At 38.4% G+C, this 21,146-nt stretch overlaps 1 pseudogene; it reads right to left on the bottom strand.

The window, feature by feature from the left end:
- Positions 1-12,120: 12,120 nt before the first annotated feature.
- On the bottom strand, positions 12,121-15,175 carry LOC128590753 (swi5-dependent recombination DNA repair protein 1 homolog; annotated as a pseudogene).
- Positions 15,176-21,146: the final 5,971 nt, after the last annotated feature.

The following is a 21,146-nucleotide window of genomic DNA, read 5'->3' on the forward strand; positions in this document are numbered from 1 at the left end:
CCTTGCACAGTAAAAATTGTTTTCAAAGAGTATTCAAAAGCAGAGCTGACTGGCACTGCGGCAAACCCCATCCATCCACTGATATATTTCACTCCCTTGATTGATAACTGGTTCCCTGGTTTGGTGTTTCAGGAAAAGGATTGAAAGAGAGCAAGTCTTAGAGTATCATTAATCCTTTTCCCTCCCTGAGATTCCTCCAGGTAGCTGTTCATGCCATTATCCACATTCCTTACTGCTGATCTCAACAGCTCCTTGCTGGCCCAGAGAGTCAGGCTGTCACCTCCATGTTTCCCCTCCACCCACCCCAGTCCTCTTATCCAGTGAGCTGTCTCCCTGGGCAAAGTCTGCAAAGCCCAGGACTGGGTTGGACCCTCAGATCACAGCTGTTCAAAAGGAGTCTTCCTGGCAGCTTCCCATACTCAGATGTGGAGCCGAGGGAAGTTTGGAAGCAGCACCAAGAGGTGCAAGAACGTGTTAGGTTTACAGCAGGCATTCACCTGCACGTCCTGCGAGTCAGTCTCCATGGCTGTTTGAAGTAATTATTCTTGATGTCTGAGTTATTGTGCTTTGAGCCAACACAGAGGACAGCCATAGCTGCTCAGCTAGTTGACAGCATGGAATAAACTACCTTTGCTGTCATGGAGAGAGGTTGTTATCTTTTATTGCTGGAAGAAAAGCTCTCCGTGGTGGAAGAAATGTCAGGAGTCATTAAACCAAATCAGCTCCCAAAGAAAGAACAGTCAGCGATTATGAAAATCTGGTATGTCTGATTAATCAGAATGGGAAAGCTGGAGGATTAAGGGTGTGAATGCATGTTTGGGGCAGGTGTGTGGAACCTTTTTTGGGTTTGCCTCATTTCAAACAGATGACTCCAGCAACAGCTGGCTTCAGAATCCCTTCATCTCAGATTCTGCAGAAGGTTTTACATACATGTTCCTGTCATCTGCCAGAAACCTGGGGTGCTATCCACCTGCTGCGGTGTTAACTTTTGCAGAACATTTAAATTAAACCCAAATGTCCACTCCATGCAGGGGGTCTCAAACTGCGGCCCACGGGCCACATGAGGTGGCGTGATTGTATTTGTTCCTGTTTTGTTTTTTTTACTTCAAAATAAGATAGGTGCACTATGCATAAGAATTTGTTCATAGTTTTGTTTGTTTGTTTTTTAACTATAGTCCGGCCCTCCAACGGTCTGAGAGACAGTGAACTGGCCCCCTGTTTAAAAAGTTTGAGGATGCCTGCTAGGGAGTAAACGCTTCTAGACACAACTTATGTTTTCCAAAAATTCTCCCATTTTCCAATGGGAGGATGAGTATTCCTTGACCTTCAAATTGCTTGCTTTTCTATTGAGTCTGACTTTGTCTATAGTGTTAGCATTTTTTGTTCCTTGGGGGAACATTTGTAGTTGAAATTATTAAATGATACGGAGTGGGAAAGGCCCTACAAATATCTCCCTGCAGTTGGAGGTGAATAATGATGGCTAGAGGGATCCTTACAACATCCTTGCTGATAGCTCAGGGGCAATTGTGGGGTTGTGGGTAATCAAACAGAAAAGACATGAGGTGTTATCTCACCAGCTAGCTGCCCAGGGGGAACTCCTGGCTCAGACTGACACGGCCCCCTGCTCCTCTCACATGTTCTAGAATTTTAAAAATACAATCTACATTTCTCTTGCTCTTGTTTTGCCCATACATATGTGCATTCATGCATGTGGGTATATGTTTCCCCAAAATATATGTGAAAGAGATATTTTCAAAAATACTATGGTAAGCTATTGTGGGAAAACACTTGATACACTCTGGTTTGTTGAGAAGTCAGTTTTATGGAGTTATAACTGATATATAAAAATATTTACCCATTTGAAGCAGACACTTGATGGGTTTTAACAAATATGTATAGTCCTGTAACAGGAAGCACAATGACGTTATGAAGTTTTCTCTTTTCCAAAGAGAACCCACTATGTTCTCTTGAAGTCCCTTCTCCACCCCGGTTCTTGGCAATCACTGATCTGTTTCTGTCCCTAAAGTTCTGCCTTTTCTAGAAAGTCATATATAGGGATTCATGTAGGATAGAGCCTCGGTTTCTGGCTTCTGTCTCTTCACATCTTGCTCTCCAGGTTCTCCATGTTCTTTCCTGGGTCAGTAGCTCCCCCTCATAGCTGAGGTATTGCTTTGGGCGGATACATTGCAATTTGTATTGTATTTTCTTGTGTAGATACATTGTCCATTCACCAGAAGTGACTTCTTCATAACTTCACATCTGGACTGTGTCCAGTTTCTGGCTGTTAAGAATAAATCTACTCTAAGCATTTCTGTACTGGACTTCACATGGACCTAATATGCTTTGCTTTTGAACCTGAACTTTGCTTATTTGGTCTCTTCTAGATACCACCTAACTGTCACTATGTGACTAGAAGTTTCTTGAAACTAGTTTTTAGGACTGATGGTTTGGTTGCTCTGGTAAGAATCTAAAACTAGAATCTCCACTCATGGTTACAGGCTGGTTGTGTCCTCCATGGTTCATATGTTAAAGTCCTAACCCGCAGCCCTTCACAACACAAAGATCTAACCCAGTGGTCCTCAACTTGTGGGTTGAGACCCCTTTGTAACAATGAAAATACATCTTGCATATCAGATATTTACATCATGATTCATAACAGTAGCAAAATTATAATTACGAAGTAGCAATGAAAATAGTTTTATAGTTGGGGGTTACCAAAACATGAGGAACTAATTAAAGGGTTGCAGCATTAGGAGACATTAGGAACGTTGAGAACCACTGATCTAATGCAGCATAACAGGAAGAGGCAAGTAAGGCACAAGCAATACAGACCCCAGACAGAGGGACATACCTGTGAGGGGCACGGAGGGCAGGCACTCCCCAGAGTGAGGCAGACAGGCCTCAGAAGGAGCCAAGTAAATGGGTGTTGTTTTAGCCCCTGTTCTGTGGTTTGTTTCACAGTCAGTGTTAAGGCTGTGAAACAAACCACAGAACAGGGGCTAAAACAACACCCATTAATCCAAATAATGGGATTATTATCAGGGGCTAAAACAACACCCATTAATCCAAATAATGTTGGGAGGACACAACAACCCCCAAACATTATTCATTCAATGAAACAGTGGTTCATAGGAAACCCGTACTGTGCTTGCACTGTTGGCCCTGGGGATGGGTAACATCTGCTCCACAGAGCTCAACTTCCAGTAGCTGAACACAAATTGTGAAAGGAAACAAATAAGACTAAAGACAAAATGGAACAACACAATACCAGTAGCCTAAAACCTATGACAGACCACATTTTATTCATCCATCTATGGTATCCGTGGGCACTAAGCTGTTTCCACATCTTTGCAATTATGAATTGTGCTGCTATAAACATCTAAATACAGTTGTCCTTTTCATAAAATGACTTTTTTCCCCCTTTGGGTATATACCCAGCAGTGGGATTGCTGGGTCAAATGGTATATCCACTTTAAGTTCTTTGAAGAATATCTGTACAACCTCCTGGAGAGGTTGTATTAGTGGTATCTGTAGACCATGGAGCACTGGTTAGCCACATTGAAAAAGAAAAGTGGCCATCTAGTTCTTTTTGGACAATCTGAGGAAACTGGAGACCAGTCTTCTAAGTGAAACATGTCAAGAATGGAGAAATAAACACACATATTCAATGCCAAATTGGATCTGATCAATCAACACTCAAGTGCACATATGGGTATAAATCTCAATGAACATCCCTCTGTGGGGAGGGCAAATTCACGCATGTTGGGTACAGTGCACACTTTGTGGGTGAAAGACACCCTTATAACATTGACTCAATCTGTACAAAACAAAGTATGCAAACAAAACATGTGTACCCCTTGCCATTCTGAAATTAAAAAGAAATTAATCAATCTTTTTTTTTTTTTTTTTTAAAGGAAAAGGGTTATGATAGAATAAAACAGGGAAATGTGACAGCAAGTGCTTGGGGGTTCCCTCAGAAAGGTGTCAGAAATGTGCTCAGGTTTCAGGGTCAGTGATATTAGGACCAGCCAGGGCCAAAAGCCACAGGAATGTCTATGAGCTTGTCCTCCACTGAATGTCTGGTTTGGATTGAGCAATGTCACCAGGCTCTTGACACACACTCTCATTCTCATCCAGAGTCTTTGCAGACAGGAGCCCCAGACAGACTGCAGAAATGACCTACCCACCCCTCCGCCCCCCCCACACACACACACATGCTCAAGCCCATAGACTTTGCCACAGATGTAGACTTGGGTGGCATTATGGGAAATAATTTCCAGTTCTTAACTCCATTTTTCCCCCAATATAGAGCTTCCTGAGAACAAACCTGAGATGAAAGAGCTGTCTGTTTTTCCTACCTCTTCTTCCCAGGAGGACGGCACATACGTCTTCTCAGAAATGGATCTTCCTGTGTGTTTGAACCAAGGATGGAAAGACTGCAGGGTGACCGCAGAGGGAGGACTGCAAATACCGTATTGCCATTGAGACATCATGACTCTGACGACGGGGTAAAAATGCCTTTGCCAGTCAGGTAGCTCCCACTTCTTTGCTCTGGAGAAAGTGCTAGATAAATAACAGTGATTGATTTTATTTCTATTTGATTATTTATTTATTTTTTGCTTTGCTTAGAGAATCTTTAATTTCTTCCATAAGTGGTTGCTTTGTTTTCTTTGAATTTACAAACTGGCATGTCTGCTTAACCTATAAACCATTACAGCAGTGATTTTCAACCAGTGTGCCGTGAGAGGATCTTACGTATGCTGAAAAAATTTTAAAGATCATTTATTAAATCATTTTCAAAAGAAATTCAAAGCACAGTAAGTGTATTGGAAAGACCACATATTCAAATATTTAAGAAAAGTAGCTGTATATTTACCTATTTATATATGTAGCTTTTTCTTTCTCTCCAATGCAAGTATCCAGTGTACTCAATGCTAATATGAAACCAACAGTGATTGTTTTTAATGATAAAAAAACTTTGAGACTTTAGCACATAATTCAAAAAGACTTAAAATAACTGAGTTCAGTCTGTAACAATGAAAAAGAGAAATGAAATGGATGCTGAACTCTGCTTCATTCCAGCCATTGAGTCCAGTAGGGTCAACAGATACATGAAGCTGGACAGTGAACTTTTTCACTCACCCTGCAAAAAGTGCTACATACCTCCTTGCTGAATCTCATGACAGTCACGTTTGAAGTACTCCCCTAGGAAGCTGTTCACTGCCACCAGAACTAGTTTACTCTTCAAAGCACTTTTTCTAGAACAAGTTTGTGAACTTAATTGTCACAACTCATACAACAACAGGTCTGATGACCATTCCACAAAAAGAGTCCCAAAATTGCTTTGGATGGTTGAGTAGGTGCTGATGTCAGTGGATAGCTCCCCTAGGGGAGGACCTTGAAAGGGACTGGGACTGTAGTGACATTCAGCAGTGAGGTGTGCAGAACATTTTCTAAGACAAGTTCATGAACTCAACTGTCAGATCTTACAAGATGCAACTGAAAAAATATATATAAGCCAGCTCCATCCATCTCATTAAGAGATGCATTTCCAATGAAAATTGACTTTTGATTTATTAATTACTTAAAATTTAAAAAAACTTATATGTTTTTAGAATTGGGTTCCAAAATAATTATAATGGTAGCTCAATCTGGAAGAAATTTTTTATCTGTACTTGCAGATTCACAGTCACATAAAGTAAGACTACAAAATATCAATTTATATTCAGAATATTGTTGGAAAAATAAGATTGGGCTGTCAACAAAAGTTTTTCTTTTCTTTTTTTTTTTTTTTGAGGCACGTCTCACAATGTTGCCCTTGGTAGAGTTCTATGGCATCACAGCTCACAGCAACCTCATACTCCTGGGCTTAAGCGAGTCTCTTGCCTCAGCCTCCTGAGTAGCTGGGACTACAGGTGCCCGCCACAACCCCTGGCTATTTTTTGGTTGCAGTTGTCACTGTTGTTCTGCAGGCGCAGTCCAGGCTCGAACCTGCCACCCTCGGTTTATGTGGCTGGTGCCCTACTCACTGATCTATGGGCACCGCCAAACAAAAGCTTTTAAACATGAGTATGTTATTGAAAAATCACATTCTGTGAGAATGCAAATGAATTCAAAGAGAAAAAAGCAGTGTAAAATTTCTGGCTATTTAGAAAAAGCTTATTTATAAGTATAAAGATTTCATCTGCATAGCTGTTTTTTGACCCTTTTAATTTTTAATTTCTATATACCTCAATTTTTTTTCTTTTCCCTCTCCTCTCCTCTCCTTTCCCCTCCCCTCCCCTCCCTTCCATTCCTCTCCCCTCCCCTCCTCTTCCCTCCTCTCCTCTCCTGTCTTCTTAACAATGTCTCACTCTACTCCGGGGTAGAGTGTCATGGCATCATAGCTCACAGCAGCCTCAGACTCCTGGGCTCAAGTGATCCTCCTGCCTCAGCCTTCCAAGTAGCTGGGACTTCAGGTGCCAGCCATTACACCCATCTAGTTTTTCTATTTTTTGTAGAGAATGGGTCTCCCTCTTGCTCAGGCTGGTCTTGAACCTATCATCTCAAGCAATCTACCGGCCTCAGCCTCTCAGAGTGCTGGGATCACAGGCATAAGCTACCATGTCTGGACTCAAATTATTCGTTTTAAAATGGGGATAATCACAGCAAACACTCCCTTGGCTTGTTTTAGGAAATAGATAATTAATACATGTCGTGTTTAGAGGAGTGATTAATACATACTGTGATGCAATTATGGAGCTTTACACATGGCTTGTAGAGTTACTTTATTGGTCACTCTGTACATGGACATCTATGTATGCAATATGACTCGTTAAAATTTAGTGCATACACATTACACCTCCTTTAGAACCAGTAAGTAAGCCTTAATCATATTTCCATGCAAAAATAAGTTTAATTCTATAAACGTAACCCTATGTACACTATTTTTCATTTGACTTGAGTACAAAGTTTATCTACCTTATTTTTTAAAATACATTTTTTGGATATAATTAAAGACACAGTTTGCAAATATTGTGAAATCCTTTGTATGAATATGGGTGACTTCGGGCTTATCTGTTTATCTGGAATGAAAGAAATTATCAAATCACCAAGGGAATGAGTAATATTCCTTTTTCTTTTGAATCATTGTTAGATTTTTTAATCTTGTTCTAAAAAGAGAAAATGGTTCCTTACCATGCTCAGTGGGCACAGCAGTGAGAACAGGGCTTAGCAGGTCAAAGCTCAGGTCTGCACCTTCTGCTGGTTCCAGGCCTACACCCCTCTAAGCCTCCCTCATTTTCTCATGGCCAGTCATCCTGAGTCCACTGCTCTGGGGCAACCTCTCCACCCCGACTTTTTGTTTTCTTTTCAATGTTACAGGCTATGCTGAGGGCTTAAAGACTGAGTCAACAGCTTTTATGTAGGGGGGGTGCCATGTCCACCAGTACACATTCTTGGCTTATGGGCAAGGAGGTCTCATCATTTATGTGGCTTTGCATGGCACAGCTAGAATATTTGGAGAGTGCAATACTTGTTGCCTTGACCACCCATGGCTAGTGGAGCAAAGTCATCTGAAAATTTATGTTTTGTTATTGAAATTTTTAAAAGGAGAGTATTGCATAGCAATTACTATATTATTCTAGAATGATTCATGTCATTATATTCTGTTGGCATAAAATACCAGCATGTACCTATCTGAGCATCTAAATTGAGTGGGTGAAGGAGGCAAGACAATTAGTAATGCTATAAAATCAGGCAAGTAATTATTTGCTCAGGATCTTATAGCTGGGTTTTCATGGCCTTGAAAAACATTATTGCGTATTTATGTCCAGGCATTACTGCTAACAGGTGCTAATGATCTGGGCCCTCCTTTTTAAGTTTTTAATTCCTAAATTATAAGAGGGAAGGTATGCTCCTTTATCCCAATAAAAATTAATGAAGTGCTAGTGAATGAATATTTCAGATAATATGAAAAGAGCATGGATAATCTTTGATGTTTTTCTTTCCTGAAAGATACTCAGATTCATTGTCTCTTCCTTTTAAGCAAACCAGATGTACCTGTGGATAAATCTATTTCTGTTGTAGAAATTGGCACTAGGTTTGATTTATCCTGTGGATTCTTTCTTTTTAATTCAGGTCATTCCCTTTAAAACGTGCAGGTACGGTTGCTACATTTCCTATTCTTAGCATGAGTTTTCAAAAGCTTGATATTTGGTGCAGCATTATAAACATTTACTGTTTAACAAGACCTATTGTTCCAAACTTCCTCTAATTTTAGAAAGTCCTTTTGCTTATCACCCTTTACACATCTGATATAAATTTAAAGATGAAATGTTTCATCTTTTATGTTTTCTTATATTTCTAAAACTTATTAAATTTTTAGTTTAATATTAAGTAAAATACTATTATTTAAATGTTCTTAATTTAGACTTTCTATTAACATCTACAATATTATCAATCAATTAAAAGAGTATTAATTCTTTTTCCTTCAATTAGGTTTTTAATGAAGCCAAGTAATTAATACACATACACATTCTTAGTTGTAAAAGATCTGAGCAGTACACACAGAATAAGATGAAGACCTTCTTCATTCTTTTCATCTTTTTTTAATCTACTCATTTTCCCAGATGTACTACTATTAATAGTTTCTTGTGTATCCTTTTGAACATTTGGTCTGATACATAATGTATGGAGCAGACTTATATAAATCCTATGTACACACAGATGAATGCTTAGAGTTCTAAGCACTCCTAAAAATTTTGGGGGGGTATAAAATGAGGCCTAAATCAGAATTTTTGGTTCTTTTATGTTCAATATTAGTTGAAAGTTGATAACTCTTCCAAAATTTGGATAAGAAATATTTTGTTTAATTCTTGACAACTTAATGGCAAGTAAGTTATTTTGGTATCATGAGCTTTTCTGTTTTAGAGTTTCTGAAATATCCTTCTTGACATTTCTTGGGCCTTATCCATCTGGAGATTCGAGTTGGTTTTTACTATTTAGAAACTGATTTTGTTTCCATTTATGAAAAGCATCAGAAAAGTCAGGGGCCATTAAGTAAAATGTACAAAACAAACTGCACTCTGAAAAAAACATCATATATTATTCATTGTTTAATATCTATTGAAAGTATCTCATCAGCTCATGAATTTTGTTTCCTCTTCTGCATTCTTCTTTTCTAGAAAATTCAGATATAAGTTATTGGGAATGCTATTTTTATAATTTGTTAAAGAGATTTGATAAAAAAGAAAATCATTTCTTTAATTTCTTATACACAGATTTGTCCTTAAGGGTAGTTCTTTATTGGATACAAATATGCCACTGGAAACTTCCCTTGTGTTTGTGCTATTTGAGTGGAAAGAACAAGAAAACAGCAGCAAGAGTAAGAATTTGATTCCCATTTTTAGCCAATAGCCAGTTGAGTGAGCATGTTCTCTCAGCCTATTTCTTTGACCTTATGTCCTCTCCTACTTAATTAGAGCAGTTGACCAACTGATTTCTACGTTATCTTTGGCACTATCTATAATATTAAGAAGTTAAAAAAAAGTATGTGTTTTCAGAAACTCCAAAATATAAAAGCTTATGATATCAAGATAACTTTACTCTCTATTAAGTTGTCAGAAATAAAATGAAATATTTCTTATCCAAATTTTGGAAGAGTTATCTATTTTCAACTAACATTGACCATCTGGAATTTTTCTGGCCTTCTAAAATAACACCAGGATGGAATGAAAAATGAATAATATATAACATAATACATAACATAATACAGTAACAATATATTTGCCGTCTTTTATTGAGCAAGAATAACTCAAGACATCCTGAATAAGACAAAAGGATCTGTTGAGAGCAAGTAAACCTAGGTTTGGGCATGAGAACCCTTCTCATGAACTTTACCTCAGGCACTACCCAGATCTTTCTCTTTGCCTCCAACTTCCCCCCAAAGGCTTGTAAGCACAAGTCATGCTTTAGGACATGACTCTGATTTTTCAAAAAAATGTATAGATTCCCCCAGGAAACAAATACTTCATCTTTAATTAGTCATTTAGATTTGCATATGAATGATCTTTGAGCTTCTTGAATCTTCAGTGTGGGAGGAAATGAACAGAACTGGAAAGCTTGGGCAGATGACAGCACACTTTGTCTGCATCTCACTTTTGCTATGAGCCAGTTCCACTAATTGGCCTGGTGCAGTGGCTCATGTCTGTAATCCCAGCACTCTGGGAGGCAGAAGCAAGTGGACTGCTTGAGCTCAGAAGTTTGAGACCAACCTGAGCAAGAGGGAGACCTCATTTAAAAATAACAGAACTAGCTGGGCATGGTGGCAGCTGCCTGTAGTCCCATCCCAGCCACTCTGGAGGCTAAGGCAGGAGGATTGCTTGACCCCGGGAGTCTGAGATTGCTGTGAGCTAGGCTGATGCCATGGCACTCTACCCAGGGTGATAGAGTATTAAAAAAAAAAAGTTCACTGAGAGAATGCATAGTTATATTAAAAACGCATTACATTAAAGGAAGAAAGGGTATTGCTGGTGATAAAAAGGAAAGCCAGATTAGGAAGGGTTATTTCATATGTCCAAGTATTATTATTTTTGTTTCCTGAATATAACATAAACCATGGAATGAGGTAAAAAAATTTTTTTTATTAAATCATAGCTGTGTACATTGATATATTCATGGGGCATCATTCACTAGCTTCACAGACTGTTTACGAGGTAAAATTTTAATAAGATTTAACTAATGAGAATTAATGTTTGCAAAAAGGAAAAAAAATTGGTTTAATTACATATATAAGAACATTTTAAAATGGATGTACTGTTGGCCAAAACCTTCATAGTTTTGAGACAAGGTCTTGCCCTGTCCCCTAGGTTATAGTACCATGGCTTCATAGCTTCACATCAACCTAAAATTCCTGGGCTCAAGTGACCCTCTTGCCTCAGCCTCCTGAGGAGCTGGGACTATGGGTGCCTGCCACTACACCCACCTTATTTTTTTATTTTGTAGTAGAGATGGAGTAACTCACCCTTGCTCAGGTTGGTCTTGAACTCCTGAGCTCAAAAGATCCTCTTGCCTTGGCCTTCCAGAGTGCTAGGTTTACAGGAGTGCTCCACTAATCCTAGAAAGTTATTATTATTTTTTTTGTGTGTGTGATTTCCCCAAACGGATACAATATTCTTCAAGTGTCATTCATGGAACAGGGACATTCTTTTGAATCAATGCTTATCACTCGGCATACTATGGTATTCAGTAAATGGCAAATGGCCAGGCACGTTGGCTCACACCTGTAATCCCAGCACTCTGGGAGGCTTAGGTGAGTAGATTGTCTAAACTCAGGAATTTGAGTCTAGCCTGAGCAAGACTAAGACCCTGTCTCTACTAAAAATAGAAAAAAACTAGCCCAGCTAGTGGTGGGTGCTGAGGCACCCAGCTACTTGGGAGGCTAAGGCAGGAGCTTGAGCCCAATAGTTTGAGGTTTCTGTGAGCTATGATGCCCTGGCACTCTAGCCAAGGTGACAAAGTGAGACTGTCTAAAAAAAAAGAAGAAGCCATTGCAAACATTTGCTTGAATCTATTATCTATTGGCTTAAAGACTTGCTTCAGATAATTTTAAAGGCTGAGATCTTCTTTCCTTTTTTATACTAAAAACTAAGATTATTGGTGTCCAATTACTTCCAGCAGAGATTTTCTTTCTTTTTTTTTTTTCTTTGCAATTTTAAACATGAGTTTGATTACTTGCTTGATCATCAAATGGAAACATGTGGTAACATGGGAAAAAATTCATCAGCTTAGCAGAGGCAGGCATTCTGGACCAGTTTGGGTTCAGATATCTACCTGACTATTTAAATCTTAATTTTTTAACATTTAAAGCAACTTTTTACTATTAAAAATAATGTATTAAAATTAGTTTCCAGAATTGTCCAAATTATATTTTAAATATATATTTTTTTCACATTACATTAAATGACAAGTTTTCTTTGGCAAAACTATCCAAAATATTAAATTTTCATTTTAGAACTTCATTTATATTTATGTATTAGAGTGCCCTAAACTGATGTTCACCAGGATACCTTTCCTTTAAAATGTGTAAGTATCTTCTAATTAAGTTGTCATTCTCAAAGATATTCTGAAGAAAAAAATTTATTAAATACCTATAAATTCTTTTTCACTTCTGTAATAGTGTAGCAATTTATCATGTAACCCGTAGTGGTCTATCCATTGAGCAAGGCTTAGTTTCTTGTTCTCTTGAGAGAATGCTGACTGCCGCTCATGAAGCAACTCCTGGCTACAGCTTCTCCAATTCTTTATTAACCGTTGTAACTGAGACAGGTCATTCTTTGATCTATACATTTTGACTAGTTTTAGCCTCCGAAGTAAGTCTTCTTTCTCCTGCACTTATTTCACCATTCTGCTTTTTCTTCATTTAATCCTTGTTTAGTTAGATTCTTACTCACAAAACTCAGTTTGGAGAGCACTGCACCACCCACTATCAAAGTGACTTGGTTTCACATGCGTTAATCTTCTCAAAGGTATTTTTCAAATAGGTACTTTCTTCAAATTCACTGTCTATGTGTTTAAAACTTTCTTGAAATTCTGAATGCTTTTCTCCTGAGGAAGATGCTGGTTTCTCTGAACATGCCATTTTCTTCATCCTCTACTTTACCACATTATAATAGGAATTAAATGAAGATCTTTTTTTCCTTAATCTTTCTCTAAGTGTCACATTCATGGGCTGAGTCTGAGGGACTTTCCATCTTGAAAATGAAATCTACATTTACCTCAGCCCTCCAGAGACCCTAGTCATGAAGAGTAGTTGAGTTGCCCCAGTGACAGAAAGGATCCCACAGAGGACCCCAGTGAAGTCCAGCTCTCACGGATACCCCCTCGCTCTGCAGCACGCTACCTCCCTCCACCATCCCCAGGGCTGCCCTATTCTCTCGCTCTTCTTTTTTTAATAACATAATATTGCTGTGAGGATACAAATTAATATTTGTAATGTATCCATTATAGTACCAGAGACATGCTAGGATTTAAATAAATAATAACTAATATCACATAGGGGTTGAAAGAAAAGCAGTAAGACGTGAAAAACATTCTCAAGTGAAGTCCAATGGATCAGAGAAACACTGCATTTCACCGTACAAACTGGGCTGAAACTACACACACTCCCCACACATGCCTTTCAGGTGTCTTGCTTTCCCTTTGTTGTGAAGAAGCTCTGATGGTAAAACCTAAACTATAGGACCTCAGTGTATGTGACATAAAAAGCCCAGAAACCTCTCTCTTCTGACAAGCTCCAGCTCAGGGAAGGCAGTGCACTGTCCCTTACCCTGCCTGGCCTGTGTGAGCCGATTCCACCTCCTCCCTCTACTGAGATCTGGGCGCCTGGTTGTTTCCTGACCCTTCCTTCTTTAACAGAGCTCTTGATCAGCATTCAAAAGAATCCTAAACTCTCTTTTGAGGGGGAAAATCCTTTTTTCTGTCCCATAAGCTCACTATGAACAGTTGTGTTTTCCTTGCTGAGGAGCTAACTGGAACTGCCCGATGGTCCATGTAGGACAACTCTGTCCCTCGCCTCTCCTGTCTTCCTGATCTCCTGCTAACAGGACCTCATCAAGCCACCTGCATGCCTCCACCGATGCCTCCCACTGCTAAGTCCAAAGGGCACGCCTCTGTCTTAGTTTTAGTAGATGTGTTGACCATTTCTTCCCGGAAGTGTTTTCTTTTTCTCAGTTTCCATGACACCTACGGTCTCATCTTCCTGGCAATATGGCTGTTTCCTCTAATGTCCTTCATCAGTTGCTTTTTCTTTACCTGATTTGTAAATACCAGAGACCTGTAGGGCTTAATCCTGGGACTCACTCACACAGTATGCTCACTCTGGAAGATACTGCTAATTCTGTATCAATGTGTAAAGATGATTTGAGGGATCACCTGGGATATAAGCTTGATGACCGAAAGTTGGGAAGTGAACTCCACTTGTACCTTAGTCATTGTGATTTCCTGCTTCTATTGGAACTATAATTTCTACATTGATAAAAAACAGACTTGCTTTTAGAAGAGCATGGTTGGAATACACAATTGCATCTAAAAATTTCGACCTAGATCTCCATTGCCTTGAATTTATGCATTTGATTTCTGCGAACCCAAGTGTGGAGTATCCTATTTATTAGTGCTGCATTTTGCCAAAGTACTTGGAGTTCAGCATTCTGCTGCACAGAGATTATTTTAAATCTCGAGTCTGTCATTTAGCATAGCCCTATGTCTCTGTGCTTACGTGAAACATACATTTAAAAAGCGTGACTTTGGTTTTATCGGAATTAAGAAGAAAGGGCAAAATGGGAGAAGGCATGAGACAGCACACAGCAGTTCACGAAAGGTCTCATGTTAACTGACACTGGGGCATTCGACCCTTTCCAGAGAAAGTCATTTGGAATGGGAACTGAAAACACATTTAATTATGTTGCCATGACTACCTGTTAGAGTTGCAAATAATAAACATTTATTGAGTAATTCTTAATGTTATGTGCCGGATATCTTTCTAAGTACTTTTACATGTATGAATCCACTTAATACTCCGAGCACAGCTATCAACAGGTATTATAATTGATATTCCATCCCTTTTACAGATAAAGAGCCTAACGTTTAGCAATGTTAGGTCACTTAACAAGGAGCACAAGGCTCATCACTGGCAGAGCTGGGATTGGAGGCCAAGCAGTCTGACTCCAGACCTTGTATTTTTAACACGTAAGTCCCATTGCACAGTTAATGTAGAAAATTCAGAAGAAGGAAAAAAAAAAACCCTAAAATTACTCTTTGGGAATGAGTTGCATTGTTTATTCAATAGGGGCCATTTAATTAAATCTTCAGGTAATTCAAACTAAAAAAATTGTCATAAAACCATTTTCAGAACAATTCAGTGTATCAGATAGTGTCAACAGAAGACATATTTCCAAATCAGCAGGCTAATTTCTGCACCTATGCACATTTTCAGAGGGAAACTACTACTTTTTGAAGGAATTATTTCAAAGCTTTAAAACAATTATGATGCTTTTCTCTTAAATGTAGTTAACGTTTCTTTCTGTTTTGTCTGGCAGATTATTTACCTTGGATCTCTACGGATGTGTCTTAAATTCTGCTGTGTACCTGCCTGGGTGTTCCACTGTGATGGCTGCACTCTCTGGAGCACAGGAGTCATCAGCTGCAGGGCGGTGTGCCTGTGGCACTTGTCTAAGGGCCGTAGATCATTCAAGTCATGCTATTCCCTGTGCAATGTTTCAGGGATTGTGTTTTATCATCTAGCCACATTCTGTTGACACTACTTGATATGCTGAACTGTTCTGGAAATGACATTAACTCTTCCAGAAGACTAGATAGGGGATAATGTTCCAAAGTTGGAATTTCCTTGAACCCTGAAAAAGAGAATTCTATTTCCAGATGTGCCCTATTTCTCAGAAATTATGTTTTCATCCCCAGAGAAATGACTAAATGAATGTTAATTGATAATGATGATGATGACAATGAAGGGATTGGAGCTCTAAACTCATCTGTTCGCTTTGTAACTAGTATAAATGTCCTTTGCAATTCTAACCCTACTTAAATTTGTCTTAAATATCTGACCAAATCTGAATAAATAACAATTGTGTATTTTTATTAATTTAAACATTGTTCTTTATTTATCTTGGTTTTGAATGTTGATTAGTATCCACAATAGTGTGGTAGACTAAGTTTTAATGTCAGAGTAGGCTTATTCACACATAATTTTGTTACATTTAGCTGCACAACAAAAACCCAACTCTTATCATTTTTAAGTAAAACCGGGGATCCCTTTAAAACATTTTGGAAAATACAGATAGAGAAAAAGAAAAAAATGAAAAATAACGCTAACACACCACCATTTAGACATAAATACTACTATCATGTTAGTGTATATTCTTCAGTTACATTTTTTATCAATAATAAATTGATTATTTTTGAATTTTACAAAAAACAGGGTCACTTAGTTTTTGGTAACAGTAGTTATATTAATGGATTAAGAATTTCCTCGTACCTCACTCTGTAGTAACATGCAACGTAATTTTTAATTGACTTACACATGTTACTGACACAATTTAACTGTTGTTTCATTGAACAACAGTTAAATTGAACAATTGTTCAATTGTTCATTGAACAATTAGAATCTTTCAAATTTTTGGCTATTTCAGAATAAAATCTTTACAGAGAAAAGTATTTGGATATACTTGGTTCCAAGAAAGAGAAATGTTGGTTCCAATAAGTTTTCAAAAGTTTAGAGTAACTTTAACTTTTGATCACAGTATACAAATATTGCTTGAGCTGAGTTTTAAAATTTCTAGTACACACACACGCACACACACACACACACAAATGTAGTCATGCATCTAAGGCCTAACAGGCTTAACAGGAAGTGGGGGGGAGGGTAACTGAATTTCCTGACAGTACATTTATGAAGATCGGGCTTGTCACTCTGGATTTTCAGTAATGCTCCAATCACAAGCTCAGAAGCAAACAGGAGACAAATCTAAGTAGGAAAGGTTAGAGTACTTTCTCTTCAATAAGATGATAAAAAACACTTTCAAAATGATGAATTACACTCTAGACAGCATCTTTTTCAGTATTCTTTTATTTGACAAGCATTGCTGACAATATTAAAATAATAGTTAACATGTATCTGTCATTTTCTACATGCTGGGTACAACTCTAAATGCACTACGCAGATTTATCTCATTAATTTGAATTAAAGCATGCAGCTCATGTTTTAAATGAACTAGACCAGCGGTTCTGAACCTGTGGGTCAGTACCCCTTTGGGGGTCAAACAGCCCTTTCACAGGGGTCTCCTAAATACATCCTGCATATCAGATGTTTACATAATGATTCATAACAGTAGCAAAATTACAGTTATGCAGTAGCAACAAAATTAATTTTATGGTTGGGAGTCACCACAACATGAGGAACTGTATTAAAGGGTCGCAGCATTAGGAAGGTTGAGAACCACTGAACTAGACCATGATAATAAAATGCAGCTGGCCTTGTTTTCCAGGACTTATCCAAATGTAAGTTCCAGAAATGCTGCTTTCCCAGAATGTTGGTTCTGCCCTTAGGACAGCAGTACAGCCACTTGGACATGAACCAGAGGCTGTGGTTTTGATCCTGTGTCCAGTTTCCCCAACTCTGGATGGATGAGACTGCATGGTCCCACGAGGGCTGCACCCAGGAGCAGTAAGCACAGCCAGGGCTGCAAAAGGCTTCAGAGCACCTAGAGTGTGTGGTGACACCTACTTCCCGCAGCAGGATGCGACCAGCTTGCTGGCATAACTGGGGGGGCGGGGGGGCTGGGGGGCTGGCAGGGAGAGGGGATGTGTGGGAATGATGTTACCATGGCTGGCTGCCGTGGTAAAGGGCTGGCTGACCAGGGGACTCTACTGGTGGAAGCAATGCATGCAGGGGCCTCACAATCAGGCTATTGGAGGTCTTCCTATGTTTGCCAGATGTTGAAGCAGCGCGTAATTCGAGGCCTTCATTTTAGGCCTTCCACCACATTTCTGTATACTTTCCTACTTAGTCTCAGATTCATTCAGCCCAGTTGATGGCTCCCTTTCTCATAAAACACTTTCTCATGTTTTCTGTGACTCCCGGTTTTCTCCGAGCTTGCTCGTTATATCTTCTCAGCATCCTTTCCTGGGGTTGGAGGTCTATGAGTTCCAAAAATGGCTTATTAAAAAATTCTGTGCTATTAACTTTTCTTAGGTAATCACGTTAAGCTGATGCCTCCAACTAACATCTGTATTTTGATGTCGCCTCAAATTCTATTCCCAGCCCTGGTGTCACTCCTGATCCTTATATTTGTGATTCCAACTTCCTACCTGGGGCTTCCATTGGGAGTCTCAGAGGCAGGTGATGTTTTAGGTGGACAACAGGATTTTGGTATTTGCTTTCCTGGGTTTCCTTTCTTAAGTCGTCTCCATTTCAGAAAATACCACTGTCTTGCAGCAGATCAAAATACAGGATTTGTCCTTCAGTTTTCACTTTCCTCCATCCACCATTCAATCCATTAGCACATCTTGTCCATTTTAATGTCACAATATAACCAAAATCAGTGTATTTCTTTGTATCTGTGCCACCACCACCTTAGTCTAAAGCCACAGAACTCACTCCCTAGCCCCAGACAGGCCTCCCATTCATGACTCTTCCTCAACAGATTCCATTTTTGCTAGGATTTTCTTTTTGGAGGATAAAATGAATCATATTGCCTATTTCTTAAAACCTTTGCACAGCTTTTCCTAGCTCTTAGAATAATGAGTCCAACTGTCCAGAAAGGCAATTACATAATTCTGCCACTTGGGAGACATGGCCTGTCCCTGACTGTCTGCTCTGGTGATACTGAGTTTCTTGTGCTCATGACAACACACTTATTTCTCCCATGAGGTCTTTTCACTAGAGATAGTTGTTGCTTGGGGTGTTCATCTCATCCTCATGTCTCTGATGTCTTCTTGATCTAACTGCAATTTAATTCATACTCAGCCTCTGGTAATTCACCTGGCTGTCAACAGCCACTCAAGAAATTTAAGTCATCATCTTGTTTTAATTATCCAAATAGCTCTTTCCTCTGCTTTATATTATCCTTGTGCGATTAATCTATTTGTGCTATTCCATTAGTTTTTAAATCAATTCTTAGCCATATTTTAAAATATTTGTACATTTTGATGTCAAAAATATCTTATAATTGCTGTGTGTAGTAGTTTAATTGGGACTTTATTTTTCTTTAGCAAAGTATAATAGTAAATAATGGCAAATAATTAAATTGATACATCCTTGATTCAATGATTACAGAATTTATCCAATGATTTATTTATTTTATGACTATAAAGTAGGCTGTGGATTTCACATGAGCAGGGTTGTGTCTGGCTGGATATAACATCAGAACCAACAACAAAGCTTATGTGGAAGCTTTATTGTTGAATATGTAAGAGAAACCAACAGAAAGGTAATGTTCAACAGAAAACTATCAACGCAGTCTCTTTAAATTCAGTAATTAGAAAAAAAAAAATTCAGTAATTAGAAACAAAGGCCTGTAAGTCTATAAAAATATTTAACAATAATGTGGAAGCCCTAGACAATGCAATTTTTTTAAAGAAAGTTTAAATATTAGAAAGGAAGAAATGAACTGACATTATTTACAGAAAATATGATTGACTTTCAGAAAAGAGAAGAAAATAGCATTAGTATTAGACCTAAAAATAAGATTGAGAAGCATGTTGATTCCATAAAAAAATAAACTCAACCCCCAAATTTAGAAATTAATAAACACCTATGGGAAAAATAAGTGGTTCCAAAATGTCATTGTACAACATCAATGAATATAGAAATTCTAAGAAATTAACTGAGCACAAAAGTATAGGATATGTGAAGGAAACCACAACACATCATTAAGAGAATCATGATTTCACTAAATTCAGCAAAAGAAAATTCAGCATGGCTAGATAGATTTTTTTCACTAAATTATTCAATAAGCTGGAACCGAAAATGTAAGCTAAATCTGTTTTATATATACAGGGGATGTCAAAAAATGTACACACATTTTAAGAAAGGAAAAAATTGTATTGAAGTTATAATACTCTAGTCACATTTGACTTGTGCAGTTGTACATGATAATAAGTGCTATTGGTATACGTTGAGTGTTACAGTAAGTCTCAGGCCAAGATTTTCAGTTAAGATTTTCCTGACTGTTTCTCTCCATATTCACTTGATCTGCTATCCTCATAGTCAGCCAATGATTTTAATGCACAAATCAATGATTTTTTGCAATGTTTTTGTCAGTTCTACTCTACAAGCTGCTCTAGTGGGCTGTGGCCTTCGAGTGATATTAAAGAATTAATATCTTTAATTCTTCCCTGCTCCCTGCCTCCTTCCCTGGCTACAGCCTTCCCCAACAGTTTTCTGAGGCTTTGACCTCTGTTGACTATGGTTATGATTTTTGTTTTTGTTTGTTTTTTATCTGTCTGTTTATTTGTTTTTACTTCCACGAGGCAAAAAGGCTGGAGAAGTGGGGAGTGATTTTCTTCTCCCCGTTGGGATAAAATTTCAGAATTGTACTTTGGCAAAGTGTTTTTACTGCAAAATAGGCTTTTCCTCTGGAGAAGTTTCTGGTACATTTCACAGCTATTGCTGTCTGTCTCCCTGAACAGACCTATGAGATTTCTCCTAAATCCTCTCTGTGAGAATTCCCAGAGGAATTCCTTACCTGGAAAGGTGAGGGGAAGCCTGAGACTATAGCCCAGAAACTTCCTTTTCCTCTTTTAATTCATACTCAGCCTCTGGTAAGTCACCAAAATGTCCATTTAATTGTTCCTACCAGTTCAAGGCTCCCTGGCTCCTGCTCTACTCAAGCAGATCGGGGATGCTCTATCTCTCTGTTACAACTCTCTGGATGCTTCTATCCCCAAATTTGGGGCTGGAAATTTTTCCTGCACATTTGGACCCTTTGATGATTCTCAGAAAGTCACTGATTTTCGGGGCAGTGCCTGTGGTTCTCAAAAAGTCACTGATTTTTGTGAGTAGGGCGCGGGCCCCATGTACCGAGGGTGACAGATTCAAACCCGGCCCTGACCAAACTGCAACAAAAAAATAGCTGGGTGTTGTGGCAGGTGCCTGTAGTTCCAGCTACTCCGGAGGGTGAGGCAAGGGAATTGCCTAAGCCCAGGAGTTGGAGGTTACTGTGATCTGTGATGCCACAGCATTCTACCATGGGAGATAAAGTGAAACTCTGTCTCTACCAAAAAAAAAAAAAAAAAAAGTCACTGATTTTCAATTTTCCCAGGTTTTTCTCATTGTAAGGACAGGACCATCGACCTACAAGTTCTTTCCATATTGAAGCTAAACTTATAGACGTTAATTTTCAAATTTTAAATTAATGAGAGAAGTGGCTTACTAAATGTATGCTTTTAGGATATTATCTGAGTTAAAAAAACTTATACCTCTTTTTCACCTAAAATATTCAATTAATTACAAATACTAATAACTTCAATGTACAAAATAAAGTCATTAAATATTGCAAATAAATTTAACATGATAAAAACATCTAAAAATGATGTTATATTTGGGGTAGGCTTTTCCAAATATGTCACTACATCCTGATACAGGTTGAAGTCAC

Source organism: Nycticebus coucang, chromosome 1 (genome assembly GCF_027406575.1).
Source record: "Nycticebus coucang isolate mNycCou1 chromosome 1, mNycCou1.pri, whole genome shotgun sequence".
Classification (NCBI taxonomy): domain Eukaryota; kingdom Metazoa; phylum Chordata; class Mammalia; order Primates; family Lorisidae; genus Nycticebus; species Nycticebus coucang.